A 13,425-nucleotide genomic window follows, 5' to 3' on the forward strand; every position below is an offset into this window, starting at 1 on the left:
TTGTAAGCTCCATGTCTGTGTATTTCTGTGCTTTATGGCTTATGGCTTGTCTGTATTACTGAAAATGAAACTGGAGTCCTGTGTTGTCATGTGATTCATCCTAGAACTGCTCAGGAGGGTTCATGGCATGGGATTGATCTGCATGGCTGTGTTTACATATTCCTGGCCTGAGCTGAGGAAGGACTGGGAGTCTAATGGCACCACAGCAAGAAATCCTCCTTTGTAGATCCAGAAACAAGGAGAGTGTGGGGTGCTAGGATCGGGTGAGAGGAGGAGGGGTGCTGGGATCTGGTGAGAGGAGGGGTGCTGGGATCTGGTGAGAGGAGGGGTGCTGGGATCTGGTGAGAGGAGGAGGGGTGCTGGGATCTGGTGAGAGGAGGAGGGGTGCTGGGATCTGGTGAGAGGAGGAGGGGTGCTGGGATCTGGTGAGAGGAGGAGGGGTGCTGGGATCTGGTGAGAGGAGGAGGGGTGCTGGGATCTGGTGAGAGGAGGAGGGGTGCTGGGATCTGGTGAGAGGAGGGGTGCTGGGATCTGGTGAGAGGAGGGGTGCTGGGATCTGGTGAGAGGAGGGGTGCTGGGATCTGGTGAGAGGAGGGGTGCTGGGATCTGGTGAGAGGAGGAGGGGTGCTGGGATCTGGTGAGAGGAGGAGGGGTGCTGGGATCTGGTGAGAGGAGGGGTGCTGGGATCTGGTGAGAGGAGGGGTGCTGGGATCTGGTGAGAGGAGGGGTGCTGGGATCTGGTGAGAGGAGGGGTGCTGGGATCGGGTGAGAGGAGGGGTGCTGGGATCGGGTGAGACGAGGGCTGCTGGGATCGGGTGAGACGAGGGCTGCTGGGATCGGGTGAGGGATGGGGCGCTGGGATCGGGTAAGATGAGGGGCGCTGGGATCGGGTGAGATGAGGGAGGTATGAGGGGTGCTCCTGGATCACCTGACCAAGGCTCACATTCCTTATCAACATGTGTAAAGTTTGTATTATTTTTATATTGCAATCACCAATATAGTGCTGTACAGAGTATGCAAGAAATCCTCCTTTGTAGATCCAGAAACAAGGAGAGTGACGGGTGCTGGGATCGGGTGAGACGAGGGGTGCTGGGATCGGGTGAGAGGAGGAGGGGTGCTGGGATCGGGTGAGAGGAGGAGGGGTGCTGGGATCGGGTGAGATGAGGGGTGCTGGGATCGGGTGAGAGGAGGAGGGGTGCCGGGATCGGGTGAGAGGAGGAGGGGTGCCGGGATCGGGTGAGAGGAGGAGGGGTGCCGGGATCGGGTGAGAGGAGGAGGGGTGCCGGGATCGGGTGAGAGGAGGAGGGGTGCCGGGATCGGGTGAGAGGAGGAGGGGTGCCGGGATCTGGTGAGTCGAAGTGTGCCGGGATCTGGTGAGTCGAGGTGTGCCGGGATCTGGTGAGTCGAGGTGTGCCGGGATCTGGTGAGTCGAGGTGTGCCGGGATCTGGTGAGTCGAGGTGTGCCGGGATCTGGTGAGTCGAGGGGTGCCGGGATCTGGTGAGTCGAGGGGTGCCGGGATCTGGTGAGTCGAGGGGTGCCGGGATCTGGTGAGTCGAGGGGTGCCGGGATCTGGTGAGTCGAGGGGTGCCGGGATCTGGTGAGTCGAGGGGTGCCGGGATCTGGTGAGTCGAGGGGTGCCGGGATCTGGTGAGTCGAGGGGTGCCGGGATCGGGTGAGAGGAGGAGGGGTGCCGGGATCGGGTGAGATGAGGGGTGCGGGATCGGGTGAGGGATGGGGCGCTGGGATCGGGTAAGATGAGGGGCGCTGGGATCGGGTGAGAGGAGGAGGGGCGCTGGGATGGGGTGAGACGAGGGCTGCTGGGATGGGGTGAGACGAGGGCTGCTGGGATGGGGTGAGACGATGGCTGCTGGGATGGGGTGAGAGGAGGAGGGGCGCTGGGATGGGGTGAGAGGAGGAGGGGCGCTGGGATGGGGTGAGAGGAGGAGGGGCGCTGGGATGGGGTGAGAGGAGGGCTGCTGGGATGGGGTGAGAGGAGGAGGGCTGCTGGGATGGGGTGAGAGGAGGAGGGCTGCTGGGATGGGGTGAGAGGAGGAGGGCTGCTGGGATGGGGTGAGAGGAGGAGGGCTGCTGGGATGGGGTGAGAGGAGGAGGGCTGCTGGGATGGGGTGAGAGGAGGAGGGCTGCTGGGATGGGGTGAGAGGAGGAGGGCTGCTGGGATGGGGTGAGAGGAGGAGGGCTGCTGGGATGGGGTGAGAGGAGGAGGGCTGCTGGGATGGGGTGAGAGGAGGAGGGCTGCTGGGATGGGGTGAGAGGAGGAGGGCTGCTGGGATGGGGTGAGAGGAGGAGGGCTGCTGGGATGGGGTGAGAGGAGGGCTGCTGGGATGGGGTGAGACGAGGGAGGTATGAGGGGTGCTCCTGGATCACCTGACCAAGGCTCACATTCCTTATCAACATGTGCAAAGTTTGTATTATTTTTATATTGCAATCACCAATATAGTGCTGTACAGAGTAAGCAAGAAATCCTCTTTTGTAGATCCAGAAACAAGGAGAGTGTGGGGTGCTGGGATCGGGTGAGACGATGGGTGCTGGGATCGGGTGAGAGGAGGAGGGGTGCTGGGATCGGGTGAGAGGAGGAGGGGTGCTGGGATCGGGTGAGAGGAGGGGCGTATGAGGGGTGCTCCTGGATCACCTGACCAAGGCTCACATTCCTTATCAACATGTGCAAAGTTTGTATTATTTATATATTGCAATCACCTCTATAGTGCGGTACAGAGTAATATGTAAGCACTGGGGTAATATATATTTTCCTATAACAAGGAGAAGAGTCTGGAGAACTATTGTTGTGTCTGCTCACAAGATAACTGCCAAACCTGTTAAGGACCTCAAAGTGTGGCCCACAGTTGAGATGAGGCCCTTTGCTTGCCTTCAACTGGCCCTTGTGGTACTATTTCCCCCCCACTTACCCCAATGATGGGGCACTATTCCTTCTGCCGCTGACGCCAGCGATGGGGGCACTATATTAGGGAATAGTTACAACAGTTTTTTTTTTTTAAGTTGATTTCTCTGCATTTCCAACACAACAGGAAATGAGAGATAATCTCTCCCAAATTAGGAAGAATTGCCTTTTAACTTTCACTGAACAAGTGTCCCCTGTAAAATTTTATTTTCCCATCAATGTGGGAGGGGCTTATAGGAAACAAAAACACCCCAACTGAATCGGTGCATAGCTGTAATCCACGTGTGGAGTAGGGCTTTGGACCCAACAAGACATTATAACCTTACAGGTGTCCTAAAATAAAGAATAATCGTTTTACTTATGAGACATGCGATGAAACGAGATGGGAATGGCTTCTATTCTAAGAAGGCTATGCAGCGATTTGGTTGGAGGGCTTTTCGATTCCTTCCTTTTGTCCCTTCTTACTATAACCTGTATGATATATTGGGGTTTATTTACTAAAGGCAAATCCACTTTGCACGACAAGTGCACTTGGAAGTGCAGTCGCTGTAGATCTGAGGGGGACATGCAAGGAAAATAAAAAACTGCATTTTAGCTTGTACATGATTGGATAATAAAATCAGCAGAGTTTCCCCTCGTTTCAGAGTTTCCCCTCGTTTCAGAGTTTCCCCTCGTTTCAGAGTTTCCCCTCGTTTCAGAGTTTCCCCTCGTTTCAGAGTTTCCCCTCGTTTCAGAGTTTCCCCTCGTTTCAGAGTTTCCCCTCGTTTCAGAGTTTCCCCTCGTTTCAGAGTTTCCCCTCGTTTCAGAGTTTCCCCTCGTTTCAGAGTTTCCCCTCGTTTCAGAGTTTCCCCTCGTTTCAGAGTTTCCCCTCGTTTCAGAGTTTCCCCTCGTTTCAGAGTTTCCCCTCGTTTCAGAGTTTCCCCTCGTTTCAGAGTTTCCCCTCGTTTCAGAGTTTCCCCTCGTTTCAGAGTTTCCCCTCGTTTCAGAGTTTCCCCTCGTTTCAGAGTTTCCCCTCGCTCGTTTCAGATCCCCCCGCTCGTTTCAGATCTCCCCCCCCCCCTCGTTTCAGATCTTCCCCCCCCCCCCCTCGTTTCAGATCTTCCCCCCCCCTCGTTTCAGATCTTCCCCCCCCCCTCGTTTCAGATCTCCCCCCCCCCTCGTTTAAGATCTTCCCCCCCTCATTTCAGATCTTCCCCCCCCTCATTTCAGATCTTCCCCCCCTCATTTCAGATCTTCCCCCCCTCATTTCAGATCTCCCCCCCCTCATTTCAGATCTTCCCCCTCAGATCTAAAGCGACTATACTTCCAAGTACACTTGTAGTGCAAAGTGGATTTGCCTTTAGTAAATCAACCCCATTGTCTTATTGGCTCCCAAGCCCAACTTCATAGAAGCCATGGTTCCAAGACACTGCTCTAATGATGGCCAAAAAGTCTGAATTTATCTACAATGAGCGCCACACAGTGTCATTACCGCACATGCGTGAGACGAGAGGTGCATGCTGGGTAGCCAGCTGCACTGAAATCCCGAAAATGCATAGGAGCGGGCTTCAGATGTCCATTTCTGCAATGGACGGAATACCCAGAGGAGAAATATAACAACACATTTTACAGGCACATACTATGTGGACAGGTATAGGAAGATCCAAATTAAGAGAGCAAGTTCTAAAAAAAAAAGTATGTCAGAATTGTATTGGGTTCCTTAAGTTTGTGATGGGCCCATAAAAGGTTTGATCCTCAAAGTTTTCAGCAGGTTGTGCAGGTGATCCGAGTGTGTTGTCAGAGAAGCTCGTCTTCTTTCTAAAGCTGGTTGATCCCTCTGAACTTCCTTGAATAAATGAGTTGTTTGCTAATGGAGGCAATGTTCTATTTTTCTGCATTTTATTTAAATGAGTTGGTGTTGACAAAACAGAGCCCATTGTTATCTGCGTGATAAAGCTTTGTGTGCTTCTTGATCAACAAACTCTGTGACATTCCTAGAAGTAAGCTGACCCCTGACCATAGATGTCTATGGTATATGCAGAGGGGGGATTGCCTAGTCGCCGTCTGTACCCAGTGACCTCCTCTTCTCTAAAGCCGGCCATAGACAGTCCAATTCTCAGTCAGTTCTGCATGAACTGGCTGAGATTTGAACCATATACAGTTGTGCTCATAAGTTTACATACCCTGGCGGAATTGATGATTTCTTGGCCATTTTTCAGAGAATATGAATAAGACAAAAACTTTTCTTTTAGGCCCCTTTCACACTGGGGCGGTGGGGGCGTCGGCGGTACAACAGCGCTATTTTTAGCGCTGCTGTACTGTCGTTCTTGCAGCGGTATTCGGCCGCTAGTGGTGCGGTTTTAACCCCCGCTGGCAGCCGAAAAAGGGTTAAAATCCCTCGTACAGCGCGGCTATAGCCGCGCTGTCCCATTGATTTCAATGGGCAGGAGCGGTGAATACACCGCTCCTTCACCGCTCCAAAAAAGCGGTTTGCAGGACTTTTTTCACCGTCCTGCCTGCGCACCGCTCCAATGTGAAAGCCCTCGGGCTCTCACACTGAACAAACAGCGGAGGCTGTTTAGGGGCGGTTTGCAGGCGGTATTTTTAGCGCAATACCGCCTGCAAACCGCCCCAGTGTGAAAGGGGTCTAACTCATGGTTAGTGTTTGGCTGAAGCCATTTATTATCATGAGAAGACTCAATTTTTAGCCATTTATTATCAATCAACTGCGTTTACTCTTTTTAAATCATAATCGCAACAGAAACTACCCAAATGACCCTGATCAAAAGTTTACATACCCCGGTGATTTTGGCCTGATAACATGCACACAAGTTGACACAAAGGGGTTTGAATGGCTATTAACCACTTAAGGACCGAGCCTCTTTTTGAGATTTGTTGTTTACAAGTTAAAAACAGGTATATTTTGCTAGAAATTTACTTAGAACCCCCAAACATTATATATTTTTTTTCTAACACCTTAGAGCAGTGATAGCGAAACTTGGCACCCCAGATGTTTTGGAACTACATTTCCCATGATGCTCATGCGCTCTGAAGTGTAGTTAAGCATCATGGGAAATGTAGTTCCAAAACATCTGGGGTGCCAAGGTTCTCCATCACTGCCCTAGAGAATAAAATGGCGGTTGTTGCAATACTTTGTCACACCGTATTTGCGCAGCGGTCTTACAAGCAACAACAGTAAAGTTAGCCCAATTTTTTTATATTGTGAAAGATAATGTTACGCAGAGTAAATTGATACCCAACATGTCACGCTTCAAGATTGTGCCCCGCTCGTGGAATGGCGACAAACTTTTACCCTTAAAAATCTCTATAGGCGACGTTTAAAAAATTTTACAGGTTGCATGTTTTTAATTAGAGGAGGTCTAGGGCTAGAATTATTGCTCTCGCTCTAACGATTGCGGCGATACCCAACGTGTGGTTTGAACACCGTTTTAATATGCGGGCGCTGCTCAAGTATGCGTTCGCTTCTGCACGTGAGCTCAGCGAGTCGGGACGCGTTTAAAAAAAAATTTTTTTCTTATTTATTTTACCTTTTTATTTTTACACTGTTCTTTAAAAAAAAAAAAAAAAAAAAATTGTCACTTTTATTCCTATTACAAGGAATGTAAATATCCCTTGTAATAGAAAAAAAAAGCATGACAGGACCTCTTAAATATGAGATCTGGGGTCAAAAAGACCTCAGATTTAATCTTTACACTAACATGCAATAAAAAAAAATAAAAAAAAATGTATTTTGTCATTTAAAGAAAAAAAAGGCCCTTTAAGAGCTTTGGGCGGTAGTGATGTTTTGACGTCGCTTCCGCCTATCAATGGTATGGAGACAGATGGGGGCCATCTTCCCCTCACTCGTCTCCATACCCAGGAAGGAGAAGGATCCGATCGCCTCTGCCTACGGCTCTGGTAAGCGGCGAGGGCACCGGAGCGTGGCGGGAGGGGGCCCCTATCCCGACTGAAAGTGATCTTGTGGCGAATCCACCGCAGAGACCACCATTATCGGAAACTAGACCACCGGCCGAAGAAGAGGATACCGAGGTTATGGCAGCTAGCTGCTACCATAACAACGATATTCCTCTTCAAAGTTAAGACGTATATCGGTTTGCGGTGGTCCGGAAGTGGTTAAAGGTAACCATCCTCACCTGTGATCTGTTTGCTTGTAATTAGTGTGTGTATAAAAGGTCGAGGAGTTTCTGGACTCCTGACAGACCCTTGCATCTTTCATCCAGTAAATATAAGAAGTATGTGGCGCGCTAACTAAAGTGTAAAAAATAAAGCAAATAAAGCCGCTCATATAATTAGTGCGGCCAGTGATAAAAAATGTGTACCTCGTGACGATTCTTCAGTATAACATAAAATCATTCATAAGGATTGTAAACCGTTGTATATAGATGCAAACAATTCTAAATAAATCCAATATTTCATAAAGTACATATAGTGAAAAAATAAAGTGTGACTTGATGTAAACGTAAGCCAAAAAAAAAAATTGGCAATAATGCAGCATAAGTGTGTAACCAAACTTCTATGAATGATAACAGTAGTGCTAACGAGAAAAACTAAAATCTAAAGTGCAATATATCTTGATAGTGCAAATGTGACACAGCTCAGTGAATTCAATCTATAAATGTCCAATATTCTAATAAAGTGCAAACAGCAAAATAAGGTGCAATGTCCAAGAAAAAGACAACACAGTATGATCCAGCTCCAATGAGGCGAGAAAAGTCAAATCATCATGAAGCAGTTCATAAATATAGAAAAGTGCATGTGCAAAGAAACAATCAATGACCACTTCATCCAATCACCATCCCAGAGTGCGACACTCATTTCCCCCCCAGCCTCTCACCTTTAGTTAAGACCCCTACGGGTCAAATCGAGCTCAGGCAAACAGAAGAAGCTGACTTCCCACAATCGATCAACCTCTAGCGATCGTCTCAGCAAAACTGGCGGGATGTTCAGGGGATGGCTTCGGTCTCCGGGCTCAGTAAGTACGGTGAGGGCATATAGTAAGGAAGAAGGGTGGCTCCATTGTGTAGTATTTAAAAAGATTTATTTCAAAACACACATGTAGTAACGTACATATAAAAACTCGAAAATCAGCAGTAAAACGGGTACTTCTGGTCTCGGCCGCGATCGGAAGTGACGACACCTGGCTCTTCCCTGACGCGCTGCGTCACTGATCACGTGACTTCAGCTCTGACGTTTCTGGATTCTGAGTCATGAGGAAAGCAAAAGAATTGTCAAAGGATCTGCGGGAAAAGGTAGTTGAACTGTATAAAACAGGAAAGGGATATAAAAAGGTATCCAAGGAATTAAGAATACCAATCAGCAGTGTTCAAACTATAATCAAGAAGTGGAAAATGAGGGGTTCTGTTGAAACCAAACCACAGTCAGGTAGACCAACTAAAATTTCAGCCACAACTGCCAGGAAAATTGTTCGGGATCAAAGAAAAACCCACAAATAACTTCAGGTGAAATACAGGACTCTCTGAAAACGTGGTGTGGCACAATAAGGAGGCACTTAATGATCAGTAGATCACAGGTGTAATGTGGGGTGTAATGTGGGGACCTGCAGACGTACCTCTGTACGGGCTTTCTATTTGAAAGCCGGAGGATATGTCAGTGGACTATGAGAGCACACATGTGAGGTATTGCCATGAATGTCAGAGCGAGAGCTAGGGCTGGGGAAAAAAATCGATTTGAATCTTGAATCAAGTTGAGAGGTCAAATCGATTCAAAATTTCAGCAAATCAATTTTTTTTTGTAGACTTTTCTTTTTTTTCTCGCTCCTGAGGAGCTGCGGGCAGGGGTTTTTAGGCTTCGGCCTAGTCCACGAGGCTGAACGTTGCGGACTAGGCCGAAGCCGCGGACTAGGCCGAAGCCGCGTCCTCGCTTAAAAACTCCTCCCTGCAGCTCCCCAGGACCGGCGCTGACACTCCTGTGGGCAGGAGTTTTTAGGTGAGGCCGCGGCTTCGGCCTAGTCCGCTAGGTCGAAGCCGCGGCCTCGCCTAAAAACTACTGCCCGCAGCTCCTCAGGACCGGCGCGGTATCCAAAAAAAACAAACAAACTCAATTCGAATCGTGAATCAAGTTTTTTTTTTTTTTTTTTTTTTTTTTTAATTGCAGATTTTTTTTTTCTTTTGAGAAAATCGCCCAGCTCTAGCGAGAGCTAAACCTTCTCTGTAACTCTAAACGGGTAAGCTGTAGAAAATGTTAAAGCTTCACCTATGGAGATTTTTAAGTACTGTAGTTTGTCGCCATTTCACAAGCGTGCGCAATTTTAAAGCATGACGAGTGAGGTATTTATTTACTCTGCGTAACATTTTTCATATTATACAAAAAAATTGTGGTATGTTGTGTTTTTTGTTTTTAATTCATTATAGTGTATTCTTTCAAAAATAATTGCGTTTGAAAAACCTCTGCGCAAAAACCGTCTGACATAAAAAAAAATTGCAACGACCACCGTTTTATTCTCTAGGGTCGGTGCTAAAAAAATATTTATAATGTTTGTGGGTTATAAGTAATTTTATAGCAAAAAATACAGATTTTTACTTGTAAACAACAAATGTCATAAAAAAAGCTAGGTCCTTAACCACCTCGATACAGGGCACTTGCACCCACTTCCCACCCCGAGACCAATTTTCAGCTTTTAGTGCTCTCACAGTTTGACAATTACTCAGTCATGCAACAATGTACCCATATGAAACTTGCGTCCTTTTTTCACACAAATAGAGCTTTCATTTGGTGGTATTTAATCACTAGTGGGTTTTTTATTTTTTGTGCTATAAATAAAGACTGTAAATTTTGTGAAAAAAATGCCTTTTTTTTTGTTTCTGTCATAAAATTTTGCTAATTAGTAATTTTTCTTCAAAAATTTTGGCCAAAATTTTTACTGCTACATATCTTTGGTAAAAAAATAACCCAAATTAGTGTATATTATTTGGTCTTTGTGAAAGTTATAGAGTCTACAAACTATGGTGCCAATCACTAAAAATTGATCACATCTGATCAGGCCTTCAGTACATCAGGTGAATCTCATTTCTTGAGACACTAACAAGTCAGGAAAGTACAAACACCCCCCAAATGACCCCTTTTTAGAAAGTAGACATTCCAAGGTATTAAGTAAGTAGCATTGTGAGTTTTTTTTTTTTTTAAGTTGTAATTTTTTCCCACAATTTTTTGCAAAATGAAGATTTTTATTTATTTATTTTACAAAATTGTCAAATTATCAAGTTATTTCTCACACACAGCATACAACAAATTACACCCCAAAATACATTCTGCTACTCTTCCCAAGTATGGCGATACCACATGTGTGAGACTTTTACACAGCCTGGCCACATACAAAGGCCCAACATTGATGTAGCAACTTCAGGCATTCTACGAGCATAAATGACACATCTCATTTCTCAACCACATATTACACTTTTGAATGCCCTGGAGCACCAGAACAATGGAATTGCCCACAAAATGACCCCATTTTGGAAAACAAACACCCCAACATTTAATCTATGAGGCATTATGAGTCTTTTGAACAGTTCATTTTTTTTTCCAGAAGTTTTTGGAAAATGTGGGGAAAAAATGAAAACGCATTTTTTTTTTTTTTTTTTTTACACAAAGTTGTCAATTTATAAGACATTTCTAACATATAGCAACAATTACACCCCAAAATACATTCTGCTACTCTTCCCAAGCATGGCAATACCACACGTGTGAGACTTTTACACAGCCTGGCCACATACAGAGGCCCAACATTGAAGTAGTACCTTCAGGCGTTCTAGGAGCATAAATTACACATCTCATTTCATTCCTACCTATCACACTTTTGAATGTCCTTGAGCACCAGGACAGTGGAATTACCCACAAAATGACCCCATTTTGGAAAGCAAACACCCCAACGTATATTCTATGAGGCATGGGCTGCAGATAGGTACTCGGGTACTCTGATGGGCTGGAGACAGGTACTCGGGTACTCTGATGGGCTGGAGACAGGTACTCGGGTACTCTGATGGGCTGGAGACAGGTACTCGGGCACTCTGATGGGCTGGAGACAGGTACTCGGGCACTCTGATGGGCTGGAGACAGGTACTCGGGTACCCTGATGGGCTGGAGACAGGTACTCGGGTACCCTGATGGGCTGGAGACAGGTACTCGGGTACTCTGATGGGCTGTGACAGGTACTTTGGGTGGTGACAGGTCCACTTTATTGGGGGGCAATTAGTGTGATTGGTGTACACTGTAAGCAGTAACAAGATGTTACCGCAATCTCCTCACACACGATCGGTGTGTGAGGAGTAGAACTCGGTAACATCTCGTTACCGCTCTATGTTTACAAAGGATCGCAGCCGATCACATGGTAAACAACCGCCAGCCAATGGCTGTTGACCAGCATCGGTGACGAGTAGTGTTCCCGGGAACATGCAGCCACCGACGTGCACGTGCAGCGCGCTCGAGATCATGCGCTGTGCAAAGTGGGGCAGTACCACCTGTGATTGGCCGTGATCACGTGGTAAACAGCCATGCCCAATGGCTGTTCACCCCCCTCAGTGGCGAGCCGTGTCTCCGTGACACGCCGCCACCGAAGGAACAGGGATGCGTGCACACGATCGGGCGCATTCCCTGTTTAAATGGAGGACCGTCATATGACGCCCACCAAGAACGAGAGCTGCGCCACCTGGCCGTCATATGACAGCCGGCGGGCAGCAAGTGGTTAAAGGGGTTGTAAACCTTTGAGCTTTTTCACCTTAATGCTTTCTATCTTTTACTTACCTGAACCTGATCGTTCCAGCGGCGGGGACGAGCCCAGCAGCTCCAGCCGCTGTCTCGGGTCCTCATTGCATAGATTGATCGCAGCAGCAGCTATTGGCTCCCACTGCTTTAAATCAAATCCAATGACACAGGAGCCGGGGGGGGGCCCGCATGGGTGCCCCCATGGAAAGCGGCTCTCTGTGGGGGCACTCGATGTGGAGAGAAGCCAGGAGCGCCGCTTGGGGACCCCAGAAGAGGGGAATCTGGCCCGCTCTGTGCAAAATCCTTGCACAGAGGAGGTAAGTATAACATGTTTGTTATTTAAAAAAAAAAGAAAAAATCTTTACAACCCCTTTAAGTGGTTAAAGCTGGTTTTACATCATTGTGCAACCCGTTCATTTCTGCCTGAAAAGCAGGACTTGTAGTGAGTTTAGTAAGAGATCTCAGCAGGATGGATTTGATTTAAATCAAGTCAGTTTAAATCCTAATATTTAAAGAGCAGCTGTCATCTCTGTCCTGCAGTGGCTCCTCCTCTGACCCGCTGTTGAATCACCGACAGTCTCATTCACTTTAATGGGACGGCTGGTGATGCGGCAGTGACACAACAAGGTGAGGGACGTGGCGGCAGCAGGTGAGTGGATGCCCGCTAAGAGGCCATGATGGATCTGAAATGACAGGTGCTCTTTAAATGTAAGAACTCATTCTTGATGGTAGTTAGAATCTTTAATATTTGCAAACAAAATGAAGGTTTCCTATTTAGAATAAGCTGTCAGGTTAGTAAAACAGCGATATCAGAACCGATTCAATCATTCAACTTGTAGTATACGTAGATTTAATCAACAATGGGATACAGGAATATTGCTGAACTTTGGTTTATCCCATGGTTACTGTGAAATTGTGTGAATGCATCAATGCAGTGCATGTTATCTCAGCTTGCAGAGCTTGGATTCACTGAATGAGTTTACCAAAAAAAAATGTAAATATTGCAGAATTTACAGCCTCATGCTACATAACTAAGCTCCATTTCATACTGAATAAACTAAATTATTAATGTATCTTAAATAGAAAACTATCTTTTAGATTGATTTTTACTCCAAAAGTATTTCATTAACCACTTCAGTACCGGGCATTTTCACCCCCTTCCTGCCCAGGCCAATTTTCCGTTTTCAGCACTGTCGCATTTTGAATGACAATTGCGTGGTCATGCAACACTGTTCCGAAATGAAATTTTTATCATTTTTTCCCCACAAATAGAGCTTTCTTTTGGTGGTATTTGATCACCTCTGCGGTTTTTATTTTTTGCGCTATAAACAAAAGAAGAGCGACAAGTTTGAAAAAAAAAACACTATTTCTTACTTTTTGCTATAATAAATATCTCAATTTAAAAAAAAAACAAACAAATGTTTTCCTCAGTTTAGGCCGATATGTATTCTTCTACATATTTTTGGTATAAGCGTATATTGATTGGTTTGCGGGGGATATATTTTCTGGGGATATTTATTATAGCAAAAGGTAAAAAATAATGTGTTGTTTTTTTTTTCAAAATTGTCACTGTATTTTTTGTTTATAGCGCAAAAAATAAAAACCGCAGAGGTGATCAAATATCACCAAAATAAAGCTCTATTTGTGGGGAAAAAAGGACGTCAATTTTGGGAGCCACATCGCACGACCGCGCAATTGTCAGTTAAAGCGACGCAGTGCCGAATCGCAAAAAGTGCTCTGGTCAGGGGCTTAAGTGGTTAACATACATTTTTTTTTTTTTTAATTATTG

The 13,425-nt window shown here is 46.4% G+C and overlaps 1 protein-coding gene across 2 annotated transcripts in view; it reads left to right on the forward strand.

The window, feature by feature from the left end:
* Positions 1 to 13,425, forward strand: part of STK11IP (serine/threonine kinase 11 interacting protein) — a 105,153-nt gene that overhangs the window by 204 nt on the left and 91,524 nt on the right. The window contains exon 1 of one of the 2 annotated variants that reach the window (XM_073634268.1): positions 87 to 263. The exons of the other annotated variant lie outside the window; for it this stretch is intronic. The gene's annotated coding sequence lies outside the window, so the exon portion shown is untranslated. Of the gene's footprint in view, positions 1 to 86; positions 264 to 13,425 lie in introns of those variants that run through there. 2 annotated transcript variants of the gene reach the window in all.

Source organism: Aquarana catesbeiana, linkage group LG06 (genome assembly GCF_042186555.1).
Source record: "Aquarana catesbeiana isolate 2022-GZ linkage group LG06, ASM4218655v1, whole genome shotgun sequence".
In the NCBI taxonomy this organism is placed as follows: domain Eukaryota; kingdom Metazoa; phylum Chordata; class Amphibia; order Anura; family Ranidae; genus Aquarana; species Aquarana catesbeiana.